This window comes from Chiloscyllium plagiosum, unplaced genomic scaffold (assembly GCF_037043375.1).
Source record: "Chiloscyllium plagiosum isolate Xiang-an unplaced genomic scaffold, Cpla_swu_hap1 HiC_scaffold_3, whole genome shotgun sequence".
Taxonomy (NCBI): Eukaryota; Metazoa; Chordata; class Chondrichthyes; order Orectolobiformes; family Hemiscylliidae; genus Chiloscyllium; species Chiloscyllium plagiosum.
In genome coordinates, this window is record NW_028270141.1 from 14,416,416 (window position 1) to 14,442,037 (window position 25,622).

The following is a 25,622-nucleotide window of genomic DNA, read 5'->3' on the forward strand; positions in this document are numbered from 1 at the left end:
TCAGTCAATATGGCTCATTCTTCAAAATTGCCTCAGATTGAACAACCTTACTTTCAAAAATAATGTTCAGTTCTATCACATTGTGGTTACTCATCTCAAAAGGATCTTTTACAATAAGGTTATTAATTATCCCTTTTTCATTGCAGAATACTAGACCAAAAATAACCTGTCCTATAGATCTCAGCATGCTGTTGTAGAAAACCAGCCCTAACACACTCCAGAAATTTGCCCTTTACAGTTTTAGTGCTCAGTTTATTTACCCAGTATGGACGCAGATTCAGACACCCATGATTATTTTGTTCCCCCTTGATGCTAAGTTTGTAGATGATACAAGGATAGGTGGAGGAACAGGTAGCATTGAGGAGGCGGGGAGGCTGCAGAAAGATTTGGACAGGTTAGGAGAGTGGGCAAAGAAGTGGCAGATAGAGTATAATGTGGGAAAGTGTAAGGTTAACTTTGGTCGGAAGAATAGAGGCGTGGACTATTTTCTAAATGGGGACAAAACTCAGAAGTCTGAAGTGCAAAGAGACTTGGGAGTTCTAGTCCAAGATTCTCTTAAGGTAAACTTGCTGATTGAGTTAGGAAGGCAAATGCAATGATGGCATTTATTTTGAGAGAACTTTAATATAAAAGCAGGGATGTAACTTCTGAGGCTCTGGTCAGACCACATTTGGAATATTGTGTCCATATCTCAGGAAGGATGTACTGGTCCTGGAGCATGTTCACAGGAGGTTCACAAGAATGGTCCCAGGAATGAAAAGCTTAACATATGAGGAGTGTTTGAGGAATCTGGGTCTATATTCCATGGAGTTTAGAAGGATGAGGGGGGATCTAATTGAAACATACAGAATATTGAATGGCCTGGACAGAACAGATGTTGGGGAGATCTTTCCATTGATAGGAGAGACTGGGACCCGAGGCATAGCCTTAGAATAAAGGGAAGATCTTTCAGAATGGAGATCCGGAGAAATGTCTTCACCCAGAGAGTGGAATTCATTGCCACAGAAGGCTGTGGAGACCAAGTCATTGAGTATATTTAAGACTGAGATAGATAGGTTCTTAATTGTCAAGGGGATCATATGTTTCATGTAGAAAGGGGAAAAATGGGATTGAGAAATGTATTAGCCACGATTGAATAATGAAGAAGACTTGATGGGCTGAACTGCCTACTTTCTGCTCCCATGTCTGATGGTCTTATGGTATTATGGATGCATATGAACATAGCAACAGGAGTAGGCCATTCTGCATATCAAGCCTGCCCTGACACTCATTGCAACTATGGCTGATCAAACACTTTCATGCCTTTTACACACCACATCGTCATAACCCTACTCTACCACTGGTCATCAGAAATCTATCAATCTCTACCTTAAACATATTCAAGGACTGAACATCCACAGCCCTCTGTAGTAGGGAGTTCCAGAGGCTCATAATCCTGAGTAAAAAACAATTCTCCTCATCTTGTGCCTCATCTTGTGGTGAAATAACTCTTCAGAGACTGCAATCTCAACACCAATCACCCTTTTATTCATAAATGTAGAGCCTTAGACAGTAGCATTGTTTCTCACTGAGTCAGGCATTCAGCCCCTAATATCCCTAATGTTTATCATTTTATGTCAGCCAGGAGTCCGTGATTGGACCAGATTAACAGCCCCAATCAGGGAACTTATATTCTATGAGGTCAAGCTGGTTGACCTCCTTACAATCACTACAAGTGTCATCCCCCTTATTTTAAATTGTGTCTCTGATTCTCGATTCTTAAATCAGTGGAAACATCTTACCTGCACCTACCCTCTCCATCCCGTTAAGTATTTTATAAGTTTCAGTGCGATTACCTCTCATTCATCAAAACTCTAGAGAATACAAGCTCAGTGAAATATTCAAGTGAAAACCCAGATATAAAATTTCAACGCTCCAAGTCATGTTGCAGTAATTAAGTGGTTTTATTCTGCATGCATGCAATACTGGGCAAACCATGCATGGCTTCATCGAGGTTTAAAATGAGCATAGTTTATGTATGTTTGATTATCAGTGATGACCAGCAGCATTAGGTAGATATGGGCCATAACACATGATAATTGTGTTACTGTACAAATATGTTTTAGTAATTGTATGACTTGGCATTGTTTTTCCAGAGACAGCAAAATGTGTGATTATTTGGCATAAGTGGTTTACAAAACTGATGTTGCTTGGAGCCATCTGGTTATTTGACAGTGCCCTTCTCCATTTCTTTATGAGATCACCCTGCGTCATTATTTGTGCTTTGGAATGCCTGAGATTAGTCACCCTCTCCTCCCCATCCTCTCTGTCCATTTGTTTGGAATATGAGATGCAGCAGAATACTTTGAACTAATATCCATTCGTTTCTTACAAATTTTAGCTAAGCTCTTTGCAAAATTCAAGCTCTCTTGTCAGGCCGTGGGTATCTGTGTATGCTTCAGCACTTGGTTGGTCAAAATGGACATTCTAAAGCTAACTTCTGCACCTTCACCCAATTTACTCAATCTCTCTTCACAGGATAGTCCCAGGAGCAGGTCTGGTGAACCTTCATTGCATTCCCTCAGTGACAATGATATCTTTCCTGAAATAAGGAAACCCAAACTATACACAATACTCCAGGTATGGTCTAATCAACCTCTTATATAACTGAGTTGAAAAACGTGGCACTGGAAAAACACAGCCGGTCAGGCAGCATCCGAGGAGCAGAAGAGTCAATGTTTCGAGCATCGTTCCTGATGAAGAGTTGATGCTTGAAACATCAACTCTCCTACTCCTCAGATGCTGCCCGACTGGCTGTGTTTTTCTAATGTCACACTTTTCGACTCTGATCTCCAGCATCTGCAGTCCTCACTTTCTCCTCTCATACAATTGTTGCAATTTCAGCTCTCCTGTACTCAAATCCTCTCGCAATAAGAGCGAACATTCTACTAGTTTTCCTCATAGTTTGCTGTACCTACATGTTAGCCTTTAGGGGTTTTTTTTATCAACAAGGCCACCTCAATCCCTTAGCACATCTGCATTTTCCAATCTCACACCATTTAAGAAATATTCTGCACATCTGTTTCTCCTTCTAATATAGATAATCTCACATTATAATCCACCTGCCATGTTTCTGTCTTTGCACTAAGTCTGTCTGAAATTTCCTGAAGCTGCTTAGCATCTTCTTCAGAGTATACATTCCCACTTAGCTTTGTATCATCTGCATAATTAGAAATATTACATTGGGTTCCCTCTTTCAGATCATTGTGTGTATATTGTGAACAACTGGACCCCAAATACTGACCCCTGGACTAACCCCCTAGTCACAACCTGTCAGCCTGAGAATGAGCCATCTTTCCTGCAGGAGACTTCATCACACGCCTTATGGGAATCTATGTAAACTGTACTTTATTAGCTTTCCTTTATCAATTATGTTCATAATGTCTTCAAAAGAGTTAACTCTTTATCAAACATGATTTCCCATTTGCAAGTCATAGAATCCCTACATTGTGGAAAGAGGCCATTCAGCCCATCAAGTCTGCACCAAAACTCTGAAGAGCATCCCATCCAGTCCCAGCTCTCTAACATATCCCTGTAATGCCACATTTCCTATGGCTAATTCACCTATTCCACACATGCCAAAATACTATGGGGAAATTTAGCATGACCAATCCAACTTTGGATTACCCGCACACCTTTGGACTGTGGTAGGACATCGGAGCACCTGGTGGAATTCTACGCAGACACGGGAGAATGTGCAAACTCCACACAGACAGTCACCCAAGGCTGGAATGAAACCTGGGTCCCTCCTACTATGAGCCAGCTGTGCTAACCACCAAGCCACTGTGCTACAAGCGCATGTTAACAATTTCCAATCAGACCATTACAACAGGTTAGTAGGCTAACAGATCTCTAACTCATTGTTTCCTCTTTCACTCCCTCCTTAAATACTGGGGTGATATTTTGCTACCTTCAAATTAATAGGAATGATTCCGGAATCTATAGGATTTTAGAAGATAATCATCAATGAATCCATTATAATTCGCCATCTCCTTCAACATTCTGGAATGTAGGCTATCAGATCCTGGGAACTTATCAACTTTCAGCTCTATTAATTTCTCTAAGACCGTCTTTTCACTGATGCCAATTTTCTTCAACACGTGACTTAGCCTAGCCCTTTGGATCCCTAATTCTGGGAAATTTCTGGTATTTTTCTCTGTGAAAAACAGACAAAGCAATAATTTAGATTGTCACGCCTGACAGATCTAACAGGATTACAAAGGATAAACGTCAGTATGATGTTCCCAATGACCACAGAGTCCAGAACCAGGGATCACAGTTTAAGGATATGCAGTGGAACTGAGATGAAGTGAAATTTCTTCACCTAGAGAATGTGAGCTCATCGAATTCACTGCCACAGAAAATGGCTGAGACAAAACCTTTGACTGTTTTAAGAATGAGACAGATGTAGTTCTTAGGGCTAAAGGGATCTAAGGATGTGGGGTGGAAGCAGGAACAGGATGATCAGCCATGATCATATTTAATAGTGGAGCAGGCCTCAAGGGTCTACTCCTATTCCTATCTGTGTTTCTATGTCTTACATAATTTGTTTAATGACTGCCGCATACCCTGTGTGAACGCAACCTACAGCAGAGGTAGAGGTGACAAAGCCAGGCCAGTACACTAACAATGCATTTTTCCAAACTAGTGGGTCATTCTGAAGCAAATCATCTTTGATTTGTTTGAGTAAACTGTTACCTCAGAAACTGGCATTCACAATTTAATGATGTATAATGTTAAGTCAAATAAAGCAGCTAATTCTAAGGGCAGGCTATTGTCATCATTTCCATTTTTATGCTTCTATCAGGAAACTCAGCAAAAATTTCAAGATTGAGTGTTTGGGGAGAGAATAAAATTCTGACTCAAATGAAAATGCATTGGTTTTACATTAAATTCAGATCAATATTTTCAGAAGAAAGGTTAGTAAAATCCAATACTTTTGTGATAGTGTAAGCTCAGTTTTACTCCTCAGAATTCATTAATTACACTGAATAGGCTTAGGTGACATGTAATATAATGCAATTGAGATAAATCACTGAGGTTACTCATGCAAACTCAGTTTGCAGATGACATCAAAATTGGAGGTGTAGTGAACAGCGAATAAGGTTACCTCAGAGTACAACAGGATCTTGATCAGATGGGACAATGGGCTAAGGAGTGGCAGATGGAGTTTAATTTAGATAAATGTAAGGCGCTACATTTTGGGGAAGTAAATCTTAGCAGGACCTATACACTTAATGGTAAGGTCCTAGGGAGTGTTGCTGAACAAAGAGACCTTGGAGTGCAGGTTCATAACTCGTTGAAAGTGGAGTCGCAGATAGATAGGATAGTGAAGAAGGCGTTTGGTATGCTTTCCTTTATTGGTCAGAGTATTGAGTATAGGAGTTTGGAGGTCATGTTGCGGCTGTACAGCTCATTGATTAGGCCACTTTTGGAATATTGCATGCAATTCTGTTTTCCTTCCTATTGGAAGGATGTTGTGAAACTTGAAAGGGTTCAGAAAAGATGTACAACTATGTTGCCAGAGTTCGAGGATTTGAGCTATAGGGAGAGGTTGAATAGGCTGGGGCTGTTTTCACTGGAGCATCAGAGGTTTAAGGGTGACCTCATAGAGGCTTATAAAATCATGAGGGGCATGGATACAATAAATAGAGGGCATAGGTTTAGGGTGAGATGGGAAAGATATGAAAGAGACCTAAGGGGCAACTTAGGTACGTGCATGTTTCCATGCTGTACATCTCTATAACTCTATGACTCTATGTATTAGTTGGTTCCTGCAAACTACCCTATCATCTTTAGCTTCTGATGATCAAATATTAACAAGATCTGGCTTCATCGATAACATCAACTATCAGATACAAAATACAGTATGAATGTATACTTTGCAATAACATGTGCAGGATGTATTAACTGCTCATATAAAGGTATAAGATAAAAAGTAAATCAGAATCAATAAACTGAAGGGCTTGGCTTTCTCACAAAACCATTGAATTTTACAGGACAGAAGGAGGCCATTTGATCCATCGTGTCTGTAGTGGCTCCCGAAATTGCTTCCCAGCTAGTCCCACTCTCCAGCCTTACCTCCATAGCTCTCGCAATTCATCACTTCCAAATAGATATCCAGCTCTCCTCTGAAACCTCGTATGGAATCTGCCTTCACCACTCTCCCATACAGCGCATTCCAAATCCTAACAACTCTCTGTATAAAGAAGTTTCTCCTCATTTCACTCCTAGTTCTCTTGTTGACAATCTTGGAAGTGTGACCCCTAGTTACTGACACACCAACGTTTGGAAATAGAATATCCTTCTTTACCCTGTCAAAATTGTTCCTGATGAAGGGCTTTTGCCCAAAACGTCGATTTTACTGCTCCTTGGATGCTGCCTGAACTGCTGTGCTCTTCCAGCACCACTAATCCAGAACAGAATTTTTAACATCTCAATAATCTCTTAATTTTGTCTGCTCCAAAGTGAGTAAGCCTAATTTCTCTGGTCTTTGTTGGTATCTAAAATCCCTTATTCCTGGTTTCATTCTCGTATAACCCCTTTGCACTCTCTCCCAGGGCCTCTCCTAACTAAAAATATACGAGTCATTTTTTTGGAAGAGAGGGTAAGGGAAGTATGATCCAACTAATGGTATTACTGGATTAGTCAAATTCACAATGAAACTTGGCTTGATAGATTAAAGTTTGATAGTTTATAGTTAGTTAATGTGGTGCTTAGTCAACAGAGCATATGTTTTATCAGCAAAAGAAAAAAAAGTAAATCAAGCAATTCGGATATAGAAATAAAAGGCAGTTTAGAAATATCGGCAACACCAGCACCTCTAAGTCATAGAAATACCTGAACACACATAGAGCAAACCAAAGTTTAAACTTGCTTTCCAATGCTATCCATTACAGAGGCTCAAGGCCAAAGAAATTATACTTCTTTCTCAACTCTCTCAATTTCTTACTCAACTGATACTTCACTTCCAAGTATTTTTCTCCATGGAGTAGAAGGACAATTTTACGATTCCTTTTCGTGTCTATTGGCATGCAAATTTAACGCTCTGAAGGCCTTAATTTTCTCAGTTTGGACAAGTTGAAGACTTCTATTCAAAGTATACTAGCTTGTAAATTCCACAGATTAGAAAGTACTTCTGCTGATATGACTGGTTCACCTGAACTAACCTACTACACTCTTGTTCCTTCTGAACTGAACTGAAAACCTGATTCTTCTGCTCTGAAGTCAAAGCAAAACCAATGGCATTGTTCTATTCACTCTGAAACTCCCCAGAATAAACATTTTATCCATTAACACTATCAAGGCTCCAACAGGCCCCTCTTTTCAGTCATGTGCTTCCTTAACATTGATGTATTTACCTGACTATTACAGAATGATTTTCTGACCTTCAAAAAACACTTGACAAAGCTGTCCATTGTAACACTACATATAAAATTTTGCCTTTATCATTATGCTGTTCTATTGACTTGTTAATTCTCAGCTCTGATCTATCTATAGGTTGAATCAAGTTACAAACACTGCCTTCTACTGAAGAGTTGTTGGTAAAGGTTTTTTTTAAACCCAACAAACACATTTGTTTTCCCGAGGAAAATGCATTCGAAGAACGCCAGAGAGTGAAAGGTGATTTTCCCATTTTTTGCTTTCTCAAGTGGACTTGGTGCAACTAAGTACTTTATACTGAGGACATTTACTGAAAACTTCACATGATTTGAGGCTACCTGGAATTGGGACCATCAAGGTAATTATCAACTAATGGATGTTAGAAGTATCACATTTTTACTTCTTATAAATTGGTAAATCAAGTAGATGTTTTTCATACATGTATTTTGGTGGGTTATTTGATAGCTGGGATGAGGATATTAGAGCCTGTCTGAATCCTATCTGCACCTGTTTTCTGCATATTTCCATGGAGGATTATTGGATAAGGATCAGCAGTAGAAATCAAAATTTTCTCTTTCCGAAACCAAAGACTTGATTTGGGGAAATAGATGTTACACTAGCAGCAGACATCTGTAATATTTCATACGTTCAAGAAAACTGGGAGAGATTAATTATATTAGATTAGATTCCCTACAGTGTGGAAACAGGCCCTTCGGCACAACAAGTCCACAACCAACCCTCCAAAGAGCAACCCATCCAGACCCATTCCCCCACATTTACCCCTGACTAATGCACCTAACACTACGGGCAATTTAGCATGGCCAATTCACCTAACCTGCACATCTTTGGACTGTGAGAGGAAACCGGAGCACCCGGAGGAAACCCATGCAGACACAGGGAGAATGTGCAAACTCCACAGAGGCAGTCGCCTGAGGCTGGAATCCTGGTCCCTGGTGCTGTGAGGCAGCAGTGCTAACCACTGACAAAGGGTCAGTTAGACTCGAAACGTCAGTTCTTTTCTCTCCTTACAGATGCTGCCAGACCTGCTGAGATTGTCCAGATAATTGTCCAGCGGTAGGAAACTGTTGGAGAAGGTACTAAGAGACAGGATTTATTCACAGTTGGAAGCGAAAGGACTTGTTAGTGATAGGTGGCATGGATTTGTACAGGGAAGGTCATGTCTCACCAATTTGATTGAATCTTTTTGAGGGGGTGACAAGAATGATTGATGAGGGATGTTGTCTACATGGACTTTAGTAAGGCATTTGATGAGGTCCCTCATGGCAGACTGGTACAAAAATTAGAGCCTCATGGGATCCAGGGTGAGCTGGCTAGATGGATGCAAACTTTGCTTGGCTATAGAAGATAGACAGCAGCTGTGGAAAGATGCCTTTTGGAATGGAGATGTGTAACTACTGGTGTTCCACAAGAATCAGTGCTGGTACCTTTTCTTAGTGTAATATATATATATATATAAATAATCTGGAGAAAAATGTAGGTCGTCTGATTAGTAAATTTGTGGATGACACCAAAATCGATGGAGATGCAGATAGTGAGGTGGATTATCAAAGGATACAACAAGATATAGGTAGATTGCAGATTTGGGCAGCAAAATTGAGATGGAATAATGGACTAATGGACTAATGCAAGGTGATGTACTTTGGAAGCTCAAACTTAGGTGTGAAAGAACCCTGAGGAACATTGGCATACAGAGGGATCTGGGTGTACAGGTCCACAGGTCATTGAAAATGGGACACAGGTGGGTAAGGCGGTCAAGAAGGCATACAGCACACTTGCCTTTATTGGTTAAAACATCAAATATAAAAATTGGCAAGTTTTGTTACAGCTGTATAAAACCTTAGTTCAGCCAATTTGTAATACTGCATGCAGTTCTGGTCAACTTACCAGATGCTTTGTAGAGGGAGCAGAAAAAAGTTTATCTGGATGTTGCCTGATCTGGAGAGTTTTAGTGATGAAGAGAGGTGAGGTAAACTTGGATCGTTTTCACTGGAAATATAGAACCGAAGAGCGACCTGATAAAGGCCTATAACATTAAGAGAGGCATAGATAGGATGGATAGTTAAAGGTTTTTTCCCAAGATTGAAAGGTCAATTACAAGAGGGCACAGCTTCAAGGTGTGGGGGGGTAAGTTTAGAGAAAAGTGAGGGGAAAAATTTTAATACAAAGTATACTGGGTGCCTGGAACGCACTGCCAGTGGAGGTGGTGGAAGCAGGCATATGAGCAACGTTCAAGGTGTATATTGATAGAGCGATAGATTTGGAAACATGCAATAAGTAACGGGTCTAATTAAGAATTAGGAATTGGCACAGGCTTGGGAAATTGTACCTGTAAACAAGAAGTTAACACAGGCATGATGATCCAACTGACCTATTTCTGTGCTATGATTCAATATTATTACTTATTTTACACCACTGGTCAAAGTCAAAATTATTCCCAAGAGCACTGAGAGTATTTGTAACGTCGCCACCACTAATGTCACAGCCGAGGTTAGTTTCTCTGGGGAGACTGGGATCAAACCTCAGAATGTATGAGTAGTCTGTACAGCTCAATTACTTACTGGGCAAACTTGCTGAGCGATTGACATTGACTGTCTGCATTTCTAACAAGTACATCATGCATTTCACTGCACAAATGGGTATACAACTGTTAGAGTTACAAGAATTACATATGATATGGATTTATATAAATGTACATATTAGTGGTCTAGCCAGCTGTCTGTTGGACACATATAAAGCAAACTACTACTCTGGGCATCTCATGTTCCCTTTAACACATCTCCAAATACTTAGAGCTGAATAGAATTTATTGAAAGCTATGTAAAATTTAATTGATATGGCATTATTATTTGAATAAAGTATATCTTTTTTTGAAGGAATGTAGTTTCAGATACTTAAGATACGACTTAAAACATCTTGAAAAATATTACAAGCATTTAAAATTTGCATTTAACTCTGACTCGGTAATCGAAACAGCTATACATTACTGGTCACATCGACTGGCCAGAAATGTTCAAATTTCCTGTTATTTTTCTAGCTTTAATTGAAACCCACATTTCATTCTTATTGGCAAACCTCCTACAAGCACCACTTTCTTTACCCACTTTTGATGGTAATCCCCGATGACATTGCCACTTCCTATCTCCGTGACCTCCTCCAGCCCTACATCTCGCTTAGATCCCTGTACCCTTCTAATTTTGACCTCCTAAACATCCTGATTTTATACAGCCAGAAATGCCTTCTGGTGTTTAAGCCCTAAATCCTGGAAATTACATCCAAAACTTTCAATCACCCCTCAAAAACCTCTCTCTTTGACTAGGTTTTTGATCACCAGCCTTAATACCTCCTTGTGTGACTCAATGTTAAATTGTGTAATACTTTCGAAGTGTCTTGGGATGTTTAATTCCATTAAAGAAGTAAAATGATGAAAAGATGTTATTGGTGTGAACTTCAAGGTGCCATGACTCTGAATATTACACTTTAACATGGAGAGGTATCAGCGCCTTTTTTTAAGAATGTCAGATTGGAAACCATGGCAAACAGTGATGAAAAATCTGCAATTACATCAGCAGTAAGGAAAGAGATTGAGAAACATTAAAACTTTGGACTAAAATAAAACTCACAAATTTTATACTAATTAATGACATCCTTAACAGAATGGAGGAATGAATACTCAAACTGAAAAGTGGGTACACAGGTAGGAAAAGCCACAAAAATGCTTGTGAATTGTTGGGTTTTATATTGGGATATTTATAATGGAAGGAAGGAAGGAAGCAATATCGAGTGTGTATAATTTGCAAAATAAATAAACACTATTGAGTGATCGTAACATGGTCAGCCAGGGTGGACTTCATCGAATATGAGTTCCCTGATTGGGGTTGTTAACCTGGCCCAATCAGGGAGCCTTGGCTGACAGATATAAACCAGAGCATCAGAGGCTCTGTTCACTCTGAGAGCTGGCCTCTGAGGGAGCCAGACCACCATGCACACGTAAGTAAACGCTGACTTGGTTACGGAATACCAACCTCTGTGAAGTTATTTCAACTGTTGCAAAAATATCACAAATAAATAGCTTCAGTGCTTCAGGATACTTTCCTGACCCTCTATAAATGTAAAACACTGTTGGCAGCAACCATTCTCCAAATTGTTTCCTGGGGTGGTAGGACTGATGTATGGGGAGAGATTGAATTGATTAGAATTGTATTCCCTGGAGTTTAGAAGAAGGGGATGGTGGGGGAGGGATGGAATCTCATAGAAAACTATAACATTCTAACAGGACTAGACAGGTTAGATTCAGGAAGGATGTCCCTCATGGGAGTGTGCTGAACCAGGTGATGGGAGTGTGCTGAACCAGGGGTCACAGTTTAAGGACAGGGCATAAACCTTTTGGGACTGATATGAGGAGACATTTCTTCACCCAGAGAGTGGTAAGCCTGCAGAACTCACTGCCACAGAAAGTGGTTGAAGCCAAAATATTGTGTTTTCAAAAAGGAAGTAGATATAGCTGTTGTGGCTGAAGGCAACAAGGTATACGAGGGGAAGGGTGGGTTTGGGTATTGAGCTCGATGATCTGCCTTGATCATATTGAACAGCAGAGTAGGCTCGAGGAGCAGAATGGCCTACTCCTGCTGCTATAATGCTTCTATGTTTCTATACATGCAGAAAAGTTCAATAATTGAAAGCATTTTATTGAGCGAGGAACTAAATAGAAGATTTCAGACTTTGAAAAGGTTTTGAGTTTGCAAACAGTAAAAAAGGCTGTTCCTATGAGACAAGGCCATTTACTCAGAAGAAAGTCCAGCATGTGCATTTATAAATTTGGAATTTAGTTTTTTGTTAAAGCTGGAAATTGAAAAAAACATTATCAGTGCAAGTGACTATAAACCTAATGGGCTTACAAATGTCCTTTAGAGATATAAACCAGCCATTTCCATTTGTACGTCACACCTTAATAATGATCAGATGTTCTGGGAACAAAAATGACCAGCACCATGACTGCTTCTAACAAAACACTTTGATCTTGAAACCTGCAACATTACACCAACCTTTTCAACATTGATTTATGCTGTATCAATTCAGGTTCCGGGAAGCAATCTAAGACTAGTGGTGATCAAGACGCAGATGTTCCACTTCAGATCTCCACACCTCAGGACCCAATGCCTTCCTCTTCAATTACTTGTAAGAGGATTTAACTTTCAATTCTAGTGAGCAATGAATTGAAAAGAATATGTGAGGCGTTTCCCAATTGCTTCCTCATGCGTTTGAAGGTATGCAGGTTATTTTCCAACTGATCCTCTTCCTTTAATCAGCTGCTGCCCCTGGAGTTTCTTGCTTTTCTGCCATCATTACCAAAATTGTCTGGCTATACCTTTGGTAATGGCTCACATTACTGAAGAAGGGTACCCTGCATGGGTCCGGGGTGACTTGCAAAAGGGCACAGTGACTCCTCCTTAAGGGTTAGAGTAGCCTTGGAAAAGCAAGTGTGCATGAAACCTTTTACCTATTGCATCACCCTCACCTTAACCTCCTTCCACCTATCGCATTCCCAAGTCCCTCCCCCAAGTCCCTCCTCCCTACCTTTTATCTTAGCCTGCTTGGCACACCCTCCTCATTCCTGAACTGTACAACAAGCAATAGAAAGGTGAATAACATGTTAGAGCTGAAAAATATGTTGCTGGAAAAGCGCAGCAGGTCAGGAAGCATCCAAGGAGCAGGAGAATCGACGTTTCGGGCATAAGCCCATCTTCAGGAATGAAGAAGGGCTTATGCCCGAAACGTCGATTCTCCTGCTCCTTGGATGCTGCCTGACCTGCTGCGCTTTTCCAGCAACACATTTTTCAGCTCGCGCATGAACATGAACATTACCTGCACCTGTAAAATGTATCAAAAACATTAAGAGGCAACTTACAGTTTATTTCCATTTGCAGACCTATCTCATGTACAACATTCATTAACCTAGTCAAATGTTCAGTGAGTTTGGGATGTTTGCAAATCAGTAAATGCAACTGTTGTGATGTTAATGTGTTTCTCTCTTATGTATCACAGAGAACAAAATGTTGGATTTCAATGTTAGTTTTCTTTCATGACAGAAAAGAACGTATTCATTTTTTGCTTTTTTAAGATGAGGCTAGGTAGGAGACTTTTTTGATATTTAGAAACAACAGATGATGTAAGGCAGTAATGTTTCTGCAAAGAAACTAATGTCATATTGATATGTTAAACCGACATGTTTAGACTTTCCAGAGACACAGCATTTCGATCACTGAAAAAATAAGTACAACTTTTTTTAGAAAAAGATTTACATAAGAAATTGAGATTTTATTGGATCAATTTATGGAATGTTGAGCCTTTCTGATTGGAGGGAAAGTAGAAAAGAATGGGAGTCTCCGATCTTAATTATGGAATTAGACTGTATGACTTTTCTCCTTCTTTCTATAGTTCTCTCCTTAAAGAATCAGATTGGACATCGCACAGTTCCAGCTCTCCAGTACCAACCACATGGACCTAATTCTCATGCAGGAACCTGAATATTGGCAGGATATTTGGTTATGGAGGTCATCACAACTGAACTTGAATCTAGTCTGACGCGATTTACACTTTGTGGCCAGAGAAGTATCAGAAGCAAAATCCTTATTGATTTCTTTCTCCACCTCAATGGATGGCAAACCGTATTAAAGCATTCCTATTTCCAACCACCATGAGAAAAGCAAATTGAATAATTGCAGGAAGTGAAACATGGGAGTTTCCAGGCTAATGCAGCTCAGCAGGGTGCCCTATTTGCTCACAGAACAGTTAGAGTGATGAATCCATTGAACATCAATCCTTGAATATCTGATGTCCTGAGTACGTTTCATATGCTAGCAAATTTCATAGTAATGTTTGACTTTGATCTGATTAACATTTTCTATTCCAAATCTATTCCAAATGAGGTATTGTTACAAATAACTCCGGTTTGAAAATGCTGTGAATACAATGAAAACTAAATAAACAAAATCAGGGCTGTGTAATATGGGAAGCTTCCCCACCATCCTGCATCTCGCCAAGTACATTTGAAAATTGCCTATTCTCCTCAAGAAATCAGATTGATCTCCAGCTCAGTTTAATTATTGATTGATTGATTGATTGATTTGATTTTTTGTCACATGTCCTCCAGAGTACAGTGAAAAGCTTTGGAAATCATAAGTCGTCTATCATTCCCAACCATGGGACCCTGAGTCCAGTCCCCTATCTAAGTTCAGAGGGAAGAATTAAAACAGCCATGTTTGAAAAATAGCTGAGATAATATTATGAGGCTGGTTCCTGTGTATATGGACTCACTAAAGGTGTTTGACAAAGCACTGTGCCATAGACCTGTTAGCAAAGTTGAAGCCTCTGGGACTGTATGAAATTGTGTAAACATTATTCAGAAAGCAGAGTATTGGGGCAGAATAATGTATTGAAGAAGATTGAAAACACTCATTATTTGCTAAATAATAGTAACTCAAAGGGGATTCAGAAACAGAGAGACCGGGGGGGGGGGGGGGGGGGGGGGGGTATCTTTGGAAGGGATAGGACAAATTGAAAAGGCTGTAAATCTTTAGCTTCATAACTAAAAGCATAGGGAAAAGATTGGCTTGTATAGCAGCTTCAAGCATTGCACAGGCTGTGTTGAACCCAGGCACACACAGCCCTAGGACCCATATGGCAATTGTTCAATGAGGGACCCTGTGTGTGGACCACACAGGTAGTCGCTCACAGCATGTCTGCCAGCATGGAATTGATATATGTCTGCACAATGTCACTTGAAGTGGCGCTCAGCAAACAATTATTTCTTCCAATAACAAGAAAATGATGCTATGTCTTTATAAATCCCTGGTTAGAGCCCAGCTGGAATATTGCGTCCCATTCTGACAACCATGCTTTGGAAAGATGCCAAGATTTCTTTTAGTCAGAATGGTACTAATGATGAAAGGCTTCGGTGACTTGTAGAGACCAAGAAAAGAGAGGCTGCTCACCTTCGATCAGAGAAGGTCAAGAGAGATTTGGTGAAAGCGTTCAACACTATGATGGGTTTTCATAAATTAAACAGAAAGGAACAACTCCAATTGGGGAGAAGGATGGATGCAGTTTTAACGTAATTGGTAAGAGAACCACCAACAACACAAGAGAAAAAACAAGTTATATGAGTAAATATGATTAGTAACACATTGCCTAAATTTAACAGTGAAGTGATGCCATCCTTGTAAGGTACCTTAACCTTGAACCAAAGCAGGAAAATGAGAGTTTTTGATGATGCCAGTATTATGGCAGCTTCTAGGGTACAGATTGCACAGGAATGGTATCAATTGTACATTATTTGAATGAAACTCCTTTCTGCTAAGTCAGCCTGTTATGATATGGCTCTCTCAGCCCAATGTGTGTATGGACGACAGCATCCTGCAGCTGCGAGAAGCCAACTCTGTTTGTCAAGTTTATTGGTTAAGGCTGCAGCACTCACCTTGTCTTGGAGAACCCAAATAGAACTGTATAATCTGTCACCAACTGCAGCAGTAATAGTCACAATATATTTCAATGTTGAGGGTTGTGAGATCCCAGACAGATCCACAGTGGATCTTTGGAAACAGCCAGCTGCATGTACATTCGGCACAGCAGTCATTCCGATGGCAGCTGGAGTAGGATGGCAAGCTCAGTTCCAGCAAAGGACACAGCTCTGTGATGGTGCCCTGGGGTAATCTCAGCCCGTGGGGCCACAGTGCCTCACTCACCTGGAGGAAATTACACTGAAGATCATAGACTCTAGGCCTCCCTGTACCTGCTCTTCATCTTGAGTGGACCTTCAGCTGCGGCCGGAGGCTGTTCAGCAGCTGCTGGAGGTTGCTGATGGTCCTGGACTGGCTGGTGCATCTGTTCCTCCTTCATTTCAGCATCTTTATTGTACTACAGGCACAGTGACAATAACCCCAGTTGTGGCTAGATCCACTGATTGATCAAATTTCCCCTTGATTGAGGGCTCTTCCCCACAGACTTTGAGACGTTCGTGTTCAGTGAAGCACATTCAGTGTGTTTGTTGCTGACACTTGGTGTAGGTGTGACATTGATATAGCACAGCACACCAACATGTCCACCCTCTTGATTGATCACTACTGACAAGTTGCCTGGCTTTGAATCTGAGTTAAAAGGCATGGCAAGACACAAGGTCAGTGAGACTGAAGTTTCTGAATGTTGCGACATAGTGCAGAAAGACAAGACAAGTCAGAGAGGCTGGGAACATCCAAGTAAGTGCAATGTGAGCAAGCTAAGAGCATTGAAATGCCCCCTGCTCTAATGCGTGAGACTTGGGTATCTCCCTGTAAACCACGCAGCCTGGCAGCAGCATTGGAATGAAACACATCGGTGCATCTCAAAGTTTAGCATCAAAGTGGATAACTGTACTCTAAGTGAATTGATGGTTACAATAGTGATGTGGTGAGGCTGGTGCATGTCAATCCCAATCTCCTTGGTGGATCATAGAATCTCTACAGTGCGGAAAGAGACCATTTGGCCCATTCGGTCTGCATCGACCCTCTGAAGAGTATCCCACACAGCCCCAGCCCCAGAACCAGTTTGATGAGGGTGGTTGGGATGTTTGAATATTCACACTCTTCTGTTGTCTGTGCTTGGCCCCCACCTGGGCCTGTTGGAGATGCTCACAATGGATGGCAGATACTTTTTCCTTAGTCTGCAGGCTGTTGGGCAAGAGATTCCCACAAGACAGAGGAAGTGTTGTATTTCTTGGAGAGGTTTTGAGGGTGTCCTTGAAAAGCTTCCTCTGTCATCCTGGAAACCACTTGCCATGATGAAGCTTGAAATAGAGAGCTTGCATTCAAAGTCTTATGTTAGGCATGCAGATGATATGGCCCATCAAGAACAACTGTTAACTATAACCAATGCTCTATGCTGGAAATGTTGGCCTCGTTGAGGACACTGGCTTTGTAGCACTTATCCTGCCAGAGATGTTGTGGAGGCATCACCAGTGGTATTTCTGAAGAGTCTGCTGTGCATTGTCCATTTCTGTGACACATACAGTCAGGTGGGTCAAACTGCTGTCCTGTGGACCATGAGCTTGGTGCTGGCTTTGTCATCAAACGCACTGTTTCTCAGATGGCCTTAGGCTATCTCTCAAGCTAACACTTAAATAAAGGCTTGGATAATCCATGATTCGGAGATGCCGGTGTTGGACTGGGGTGTACAAAGTTAAAAATCACACAACACCAGGTTATAGTCCAACAGGTTTAATTGGAAGCACACTAGCTTTCGGAGCGACGCTCCTTCATCAGGTGATTGTGGAGGGCTCGATCGTAACACAGAATTTATAGCAAAAATTTGCAATGTGATGTAACTGAAATTATACATTGAAAAATTGATTGTCTGTTAAGCCTTTCATCTGTTAGAATACAGTGATAGTTTGAAAGAAGTGAAACTATCACTGTATTCTAACAGATGAAAGGCTTAACAGACAAACAACTTTTCAATGTATAATTTCAGTTACATCACACTGCAAATTTTTGCTTTAAATTCTGTGTTACGATTGAGCCCTCCACAATCACCTGATGAAGGAGCATCTCTCCGAAAGCTAGTGTGCTTCCAATTAAACCTGTTGGACTATAACCTGGTGTTGTGTGATTTTTAACTTTGGATAATCCAGCCATTATCACATCACAGTTTGTGAGACCTTGCTATTTGCAAATTGGTTGCCATGTTTCCTGCAGTACCAAAGTAGCTACTATTGAAAAGATTTACTTAATTGGTTGTAAATCATTCTGGGGCATCCTCAAGTCATTCCTGAAGAAGGGCTTATGCCCGAAACGTCGATTCTCCTGTTCCTTTGATGCTGCCTGGCCTGCTGCGCTTTTCCAGCAACACATTTTTACGCATCCTCAAGTCATGAAAGTCATTAATGCAAGTCTTTGTTTCTTCAGTGAGATTGCAATTTAAATATAGGTGACCTCTGCGGTGGTGTTTCCTGTAGGTTATACTTCAAAATGTGAGAAAAAACACTGAATGAAGAGGTAAAAGCATTAATAAAAAAACACTGAGATATGTTTTATGAGGCTAGATACACCTCACAGCTTCACTGTATCATCAATGTCACAGAACCTTTATCTTTTCACATAATAAGTCATGTCTTAGTAGCTGTATTGAGCCCATTTTATAACCTGAAGAGAAGACTAGAATTTTTTTAAAAAGCCACACAGGTGCCATAGAACAGAGAAGAAGCAGTATTTCTGGTGTTGGATTTTCAATTGCCTTTGGGGGTGAAGTTGGCTGCAGGTGCACATTGAAAGTTGTGAACTTGGATAGAATAAACTGATTTCCTCACCTCTGGCATACAATGCAGTTTTCAAACAGACCGTGAGGGTAGGAGAAGAAGTTAGCAACCAGCACGCCTTCAACTTAGAGCAACTTAGCTCATTGTGGAATATACTAGAGCCGAGAATCTTCAGTGGTGAAGCAGTGGAGATACTGAGGTTCTGGACCATGTTGGGATTTAGCTGGCAGAAACTCAGTGGCTAACTCTGAATGCTAACAAGCAATGTCAAATATCACTGGGTTATAATCCAACAAGTTTATTCGAAACCACAAGCTTTCGCAGCCTCGCTCCTTTCCCAGGCGGCTAGTAAGAAAGGATATTTCCGACACAGAATTTATAACTTAAAGATCAAAGGATCGTACAACTGATGCAAATGTATTGAACAAACCGAGATGGCTGTTAAGTCTTTAATCAGTTAGAATGGAGATGCAGGTTTTGATTGATTAATATGGAAATCCCAGAATTTTTTGGGATGTTCCGAAAGCTTGTGGTTTCAAATAAACCTGTTGGACTGTAGCCTGGACTCATGCGATTTTTGCATTTGTCCACCCTAGTCCAACACTGGCTCCTCTGCAACATGGCGAACAGGCAATAGCAGTGTGCAAAATGGCTGCTTGTCTGTCCTCGGTATGCTGCAATGCTCCAGCAAATCACAGTGAAAACTGGAGGAATGACATCTTAACCATGCAGTTTACAACCTTCTGGGCTCAACAGGGAGTTCAATACCTTCAGATGGTGAACACATTCCTTCGCTTTCTTTTAGTTTTACTTGTTACATTCTCTGTCACCCTCTCTTCCCTCTCCCCACCCCAGTGAGGCCCCACCCCAGTGAGATCATCTATTCTTTCCAGACTGGCAGTTGAACACACCATTGTTCTGCCATTCTCACATTCTGATTACTTAATCTGAACTATCAACATCCTTTCTCCCCCAGAACTCCAATCTTGTGAGTGAAAAAATTTCTTCATCTTAGTTCTAAATGGTCTAGTCTCGATCCCGTAATTGTGACCACTGGGATCTAGATTCCCCAACCAGGAAAAACATGCCCCTTTTTGTTGAATCTGTCAAATGTAATACGTTCCATTTGGATCTCCTCTCTTCCTTCTAATCTACTGAATTCAGGCACAGTTGAACTAATCTCTCATAGAATCATAGAATCCCTACAGTGTGGATGCAGTCCATCGTGTCCACACCACCCATCCGAAAAGCATCCCACTCAGACCAATCCTATCTCTGTACCTCTGCATTTCCCATGGCTAATCCATGTAAGCTGCACATCCCTGGACACTATGAGGCAATTTAACATGGCCAATCCACCTAATCTGCGCATCTTTGGGGGAAACTGGTGCACCCGGAGAAAACCCACATAGACACTGGGAGAATGTGCAAACTCCACCCAGTCGACCGAGGGTGGAATCAAACCCAAGTTCCTGGTGCTGTCAGGTAGCAGTGCTAACCACTGAGCCACTGTGCCATCCATAGTATGCTCCTGCCACCCCCGCTACCAACCTCATGAACTTCCATTTCATTCCCTCGGACATTCATTAAGTTGATATTTGGGATAGCATATCCTATAAAGAGAGAGATTAGTTCAAATGGACCTGCATTTAATTGAGTTAGAAGGTTGAGAGGGAATCTAACTGTATCATTTAACTTCCATTAGTTGGAAAGTTAGCTCAGACAAAGCACACACATCTGAATAATACCATTTCCAGCCATACTGAATGAATTTCAGGTCCCTGGTGCCAACATTCTCCCCATGAAGATCATGACATTACAGTCCTGAAGAAGGGTTACACCCGAAATGGCGACTTCTCCCCCTCCTGATGCTGCCTGGTTTGCTGAGCCCTTCCAGCTCCCTGCCTGACTACTTTGGATTCCAGCATCTGCAGATTTTTTTTGTCTCATGACATTAGATGGCCACAGTCTAGTTTTCCAAAATCAAAAGCCAAAATAACTGCAGATGGTAACAATCAGAAACAAATACAGAAGTTGCTGGAAAAGCCCAGCAGGTCTGGCAGCATCTGTGAAGAGAAATCAGAGTTAATGTTTTGGGTCTGGTGAGGAAGGGTATCAGACCCGAAACGTTGAATCTGATTTTTCAAGCCATCTTCAACAATTCCTGGCAGCACACCAACCCTGCTGTGTGCTGAACATTCCTCCAGGGCAGTTAGGGTCTTTCACTTGTTAACAAAAACCTGCATCAATACAGTGCAGAATCAGGATCTAGAAATGATCCAGCTATTAGTCTCCTGACCACAGGCTGAAAATCAAACCCCTGGAGTACACTGTGGATTTAGAGTATTTGGAACTCCAATGTATGGGTATTAATGCCAGCAGGGTTTTGATCTGAATCTGTTTTTCCTGCAAGGATGACAGCAGAGTCAGAAGAAAATTATTGGAGGTGACCCAGATGACAGTGAACATTTCACTGTCCCCCAAGTATGCTATGGGTATCAGAGGAAAATCAGGTATAGTTTAATGCATCCTGGATTCTTAACAGAAATGATAGTAAGGGCATTATAAAGCTGTTGGCTGACATCAATTGACTAAATTAACAACATCGCGAGTGTGGTGCTGGAAAAGTACAGCAGGTCAGGCAGCATCCAAGGAGCAGGAGAATCAATGTTTCGGGCATAAGCTCTTCATCAGGCCTTGTGGAAATCTACCCTTCCAGCTAATGGAGGGAAAATGAAGCAGAGTGTGTACACTTCAGGAGAAAACAATTCATTTATAACTAAGATTAAAACTGATTGCATCAAATGTTTGTTCCAATTTGGATCCAAGGCTTTCATTTACAAATACATTTTGAGACTCACTGAGCACCATGCTAATACAATGAAAACATGAATCTGTGGAAATTAAATCCAAGCACTGCTGGCAATCTAACTATCTGTCATCTCGTCCCAGAATTAGGTCAAAGCTGAAATTTTCATTAGAGTCAGACTAAACAATACAATACACAGCAGCAACAGGTCCCTTCCCCAAGGGATATTATTAATTTTCTTTGCAAGCTAGTTATTGGTTTTGGTTTCACATTCATTTTGCCATCTGGCTTCACTGCTGCTTGTAAATAGTGCAGGAAATAATGTGCACATGATGGCCAATTGCAAAAAACAGGATTTAAACAAAAAAAGCATGACATCAAGAGCCTCTCAAGTGGATAAAAGGACAATGTAGTGCACAGCTGTTTCTGGACGTCAGTAATAATTGGAGGAACTAGTGGATGTCTTCATAAGTATCACTGGTGGCAATTCTCTGTAGGTTTAAACTGCTGACAGAGGGACAAAAATACAAGGACTTTTTTGATAAATTCCATTTCATTGGGCCACTTGGGATGCACATGTTAATTCAATCCAAGGAACTCCAACATTGTTACTAGCTAGTTGTGCAATATCAGACTCCAAAATGACTTGGTAGGGGGGTGGGGGGAGAACAGAATGGATAGAGAGAGGCCCAGTATCAAGTATCTTGCTTTTTTTTAAACAATTGCTCGATCAGAATGCTGGTAGCAATTTGACAGGAGTGGAAATCTCTACTCCCAGCATGATCCAGAAGCTCTATTTTAAATATGCTCTCCCACAAAGTGTGTGTTTTTTTTCACGAAATGGATCTTGACCTTGCTGTGTTTCCCCTTCTCGCATTTCAAGTCTGCAATCTGCTTTCTTCAGTGAGGTCATCCCCTTTGGAATACAATGAGCTGTGGAATAAGAGGACCTTCACTGTCATTACCCTTTTGAATCATAACTTGCACAAAAAATTATGATTAACGTCAACATTCACGACATTGAATGCTACAAAACATGCGGCATTGACTGATGCTGCATTTACAGGTCAGTGAGGGAAGGCATACCTATAACAAAAGAATTATAGCATAAACACTGAAGCTCTTGTGGTAACTTCTTGCTACATGTATACCATGAAATAAATATTAATTAGTTCATTTAAATCTATTGTTAGTGGGTTTCCATGGCAACGGGCTGCCAATTTGGATAAGCAATGGGGTGGAAATAGCACTGAATTAGTAATATCCTGCAAGTGACATTCTTTCCCTTGGTCAAGAGGTAAGAAATATGCTGTGAAAGTAGTATACTTCAAATCAAATCAGAAGCTGCATTCTTCTGTAGCACAGAAGACAACGCAAATATTGAAACTTTAACAATGCAAAACGTCCAGTCAGGTGCCAAAGTCGACCTTTGAACATAGACGCTATGCCCTAACTTACAATGCACCATAAAATAAAATTGACACTATTCTTGAGTGAGGAAAATAAATGTTCAGATGTGCGCCTCAGCAAGATTTGCTTCTCTTTAGCAAAATATGGACTCAATACATTTTCAAATTTTATATGTTAATTGTATGTTATTGTCTTTTGAGCATTTTGATACTTTAATAAGTTGACTAAGTTCAAGCTGATATAAAACTTGTCCTTAAAAGAGTACTTTTAGGGTTGTGCATGCATTTGTCAAGGAAAGACCATTTGTTCAACTCAAAACAGGCACCCACGCCCAGACTTTAAGCCTTAAATTCAGCAGGGTGATTGTTATAATGATTAACAAATGCAAGCTGCAATTGCCTTGGGACTTTATCTCACATCATTATTTTTTCCCTCCAATATAAGACCTCTCTGACAATGATTAATTGAGGATAGACTATTCTAAACAGTATTTTTTTAATTGCTAAAAAAGTAAAAAGGGTGAAATTATACTCCAGGGAATTCGTTAAATTGGAAAGAAATTCCTTCAAATTATGCACCAAGGAGGTAGGGAGAGATGAATCAATTTCAGCAGGAAGCCAAATGATCATAAATATTGCAGAATTGACAAGTCAGCAATTTTATTTGATGTAAACACTAAAGCTTTTTAATGTCTTACCACCTGGATTTAGTTTATGAATAAATAGTGAAGGGATTAAGAATAAGAGATTCAAAGGTAAGCAATCACACTTGCAGACCTGAGGCACATGTACCTGATGATGACATGGTAGTAGGAAGCTGTGTTGGGATAGTAACAGTTAAAGGATTGTGACGTGTAAATAAATAGAGCAAACAAGGTACGGCATTCCAGCATGTGAATCCTACTGAGCACTTGGCAAAATAATGCACTTATCCCCAGGTCAATGACAGTTGAGTTGTCACTTCAGTTTTAGTCCGAGAATTCATACCATCTATCCTCTCTGATCTTGTCATTTATTGTTGTTTGTTTTATTATCAACTGCACTGATAATTACAGTGCAATTTTCCTTTATTCATGCTGTTTTTGTTGCTCATCAGGGTACGAGATGTTAGGACTGGGAAATGGAATAATTTCCCACTCTGGCATCAAGTTTCCTCAACTTGAGTACAGAAAATGTTGGGAAAAGAAAACTTACAAACATTTGGTCAAGGATCATAATATCAAGCAGTAATGAGTTTTAAAGATTTTTCTTAATTTATTTATTTTTCTCTTTTATACTGAGAAGGACTTTAATGTTGAACTTTTAATGATATTTCCTTATTTTTCTACTTTGTACTTAAAAATTTTGTATCGAGGTACCTTTATACCTAAGATGGCACCTGGAATGATGCCAAAGTGGGCGGCACGGTGGCACAGTGGTTAGCACTGCTGCCTCACAGCGCCAGAGACCCGGGTTCAATTCCCGACTCAGGCGACTGACTGTGTGGAGTTTGCACATTCTCCCCGTGTCTGTGTGGGTTTCCTCCGGGTGCTCCGGTTTCCTCCCACAGTCCAAAGATGTGCGGGTCAGGTGAATTGGCCATGCTAAATTGCCCGTAGTGTTAGGTTAAAGGGGTAAATGTAGGGGTATGGGTGGGTTGCGCTTCGGCGGGTCGGTGTGGACTTGTTGGGCCGAAGGGCCTGTTTCCACACTGTAAGTAATCGAATCTAATCTAATCTAATCTACACTTTTCGCTGTACTCTTGCATCCCTGTACTTGAGTACGTTTAGCAATAAAATCTAATTCGAATTCTAACAACCCACCAAATATAAATTTACAAGAGCACATTCACCCTAAAAACTTCTATCAATAAAGTGTTAAAAAACACATATTTATACACAGTTTCATGATTAATTATATGCCCATATTTATAATGGAGAATGCCTAACTAACCTTGTAGCACCGTGATTACTTCCTATGACAATCATATGTCATGATAGGTTTGCACAGGTAGTCTGCATTGAAGATTAAATGTACAACAGCAACACAAAACTAAGGCTAGGCGAAAGTGAGGACTGCAGATGCTGGAGATTAGAGGCAAGAGTGTGGTGCTGGAAAAGCACAGCAGGTCAGGCAGCATCCAAGGAGCAGTGTGGGTTTCCACTCCCAGTTTAAAACCAGTGATCCTGGCTGGAGTTTGCAAATGCATGGAAGCAGACCTATCTCACTCAGCTGTGAGGTGGCCCCATTCCAACAAACTAAGTGACTAACAAGTCACTCGGGTCACTGAACATTTAAGTTCTTATGAAATGTTGCTAAGTCGAGATACTAAGTTGGTGGCAATGATACAAGGGTTATGGCAATATTTAACTGGAGGAAATAGCAGTTCATCCAATTCTAGAAGCATCTAAAAACAGTGACAGTGAAGAGAGTGTAAGAGAGGTACACTCGGGGTGTTGTTCTGACTTGGGGGGTGCCAGGGTTTGACTGGTGTAGACAAAGTTAAAAATCACTCAACACCAGGCTATTGTCCAACAGGTTTATTTGGAAGCACTAGCTTTCGGAGCGCTGCTCCTTCATCAGGTAGTTAGCAGCACTCCGAAAGCTCGTGCTTCCAAATAAACTTGTTGGACTATAACCTGATGTTGTGTGATTTTTAACCTTGGGTGTTGTTGACATGCATGTGGAAACTGATCCT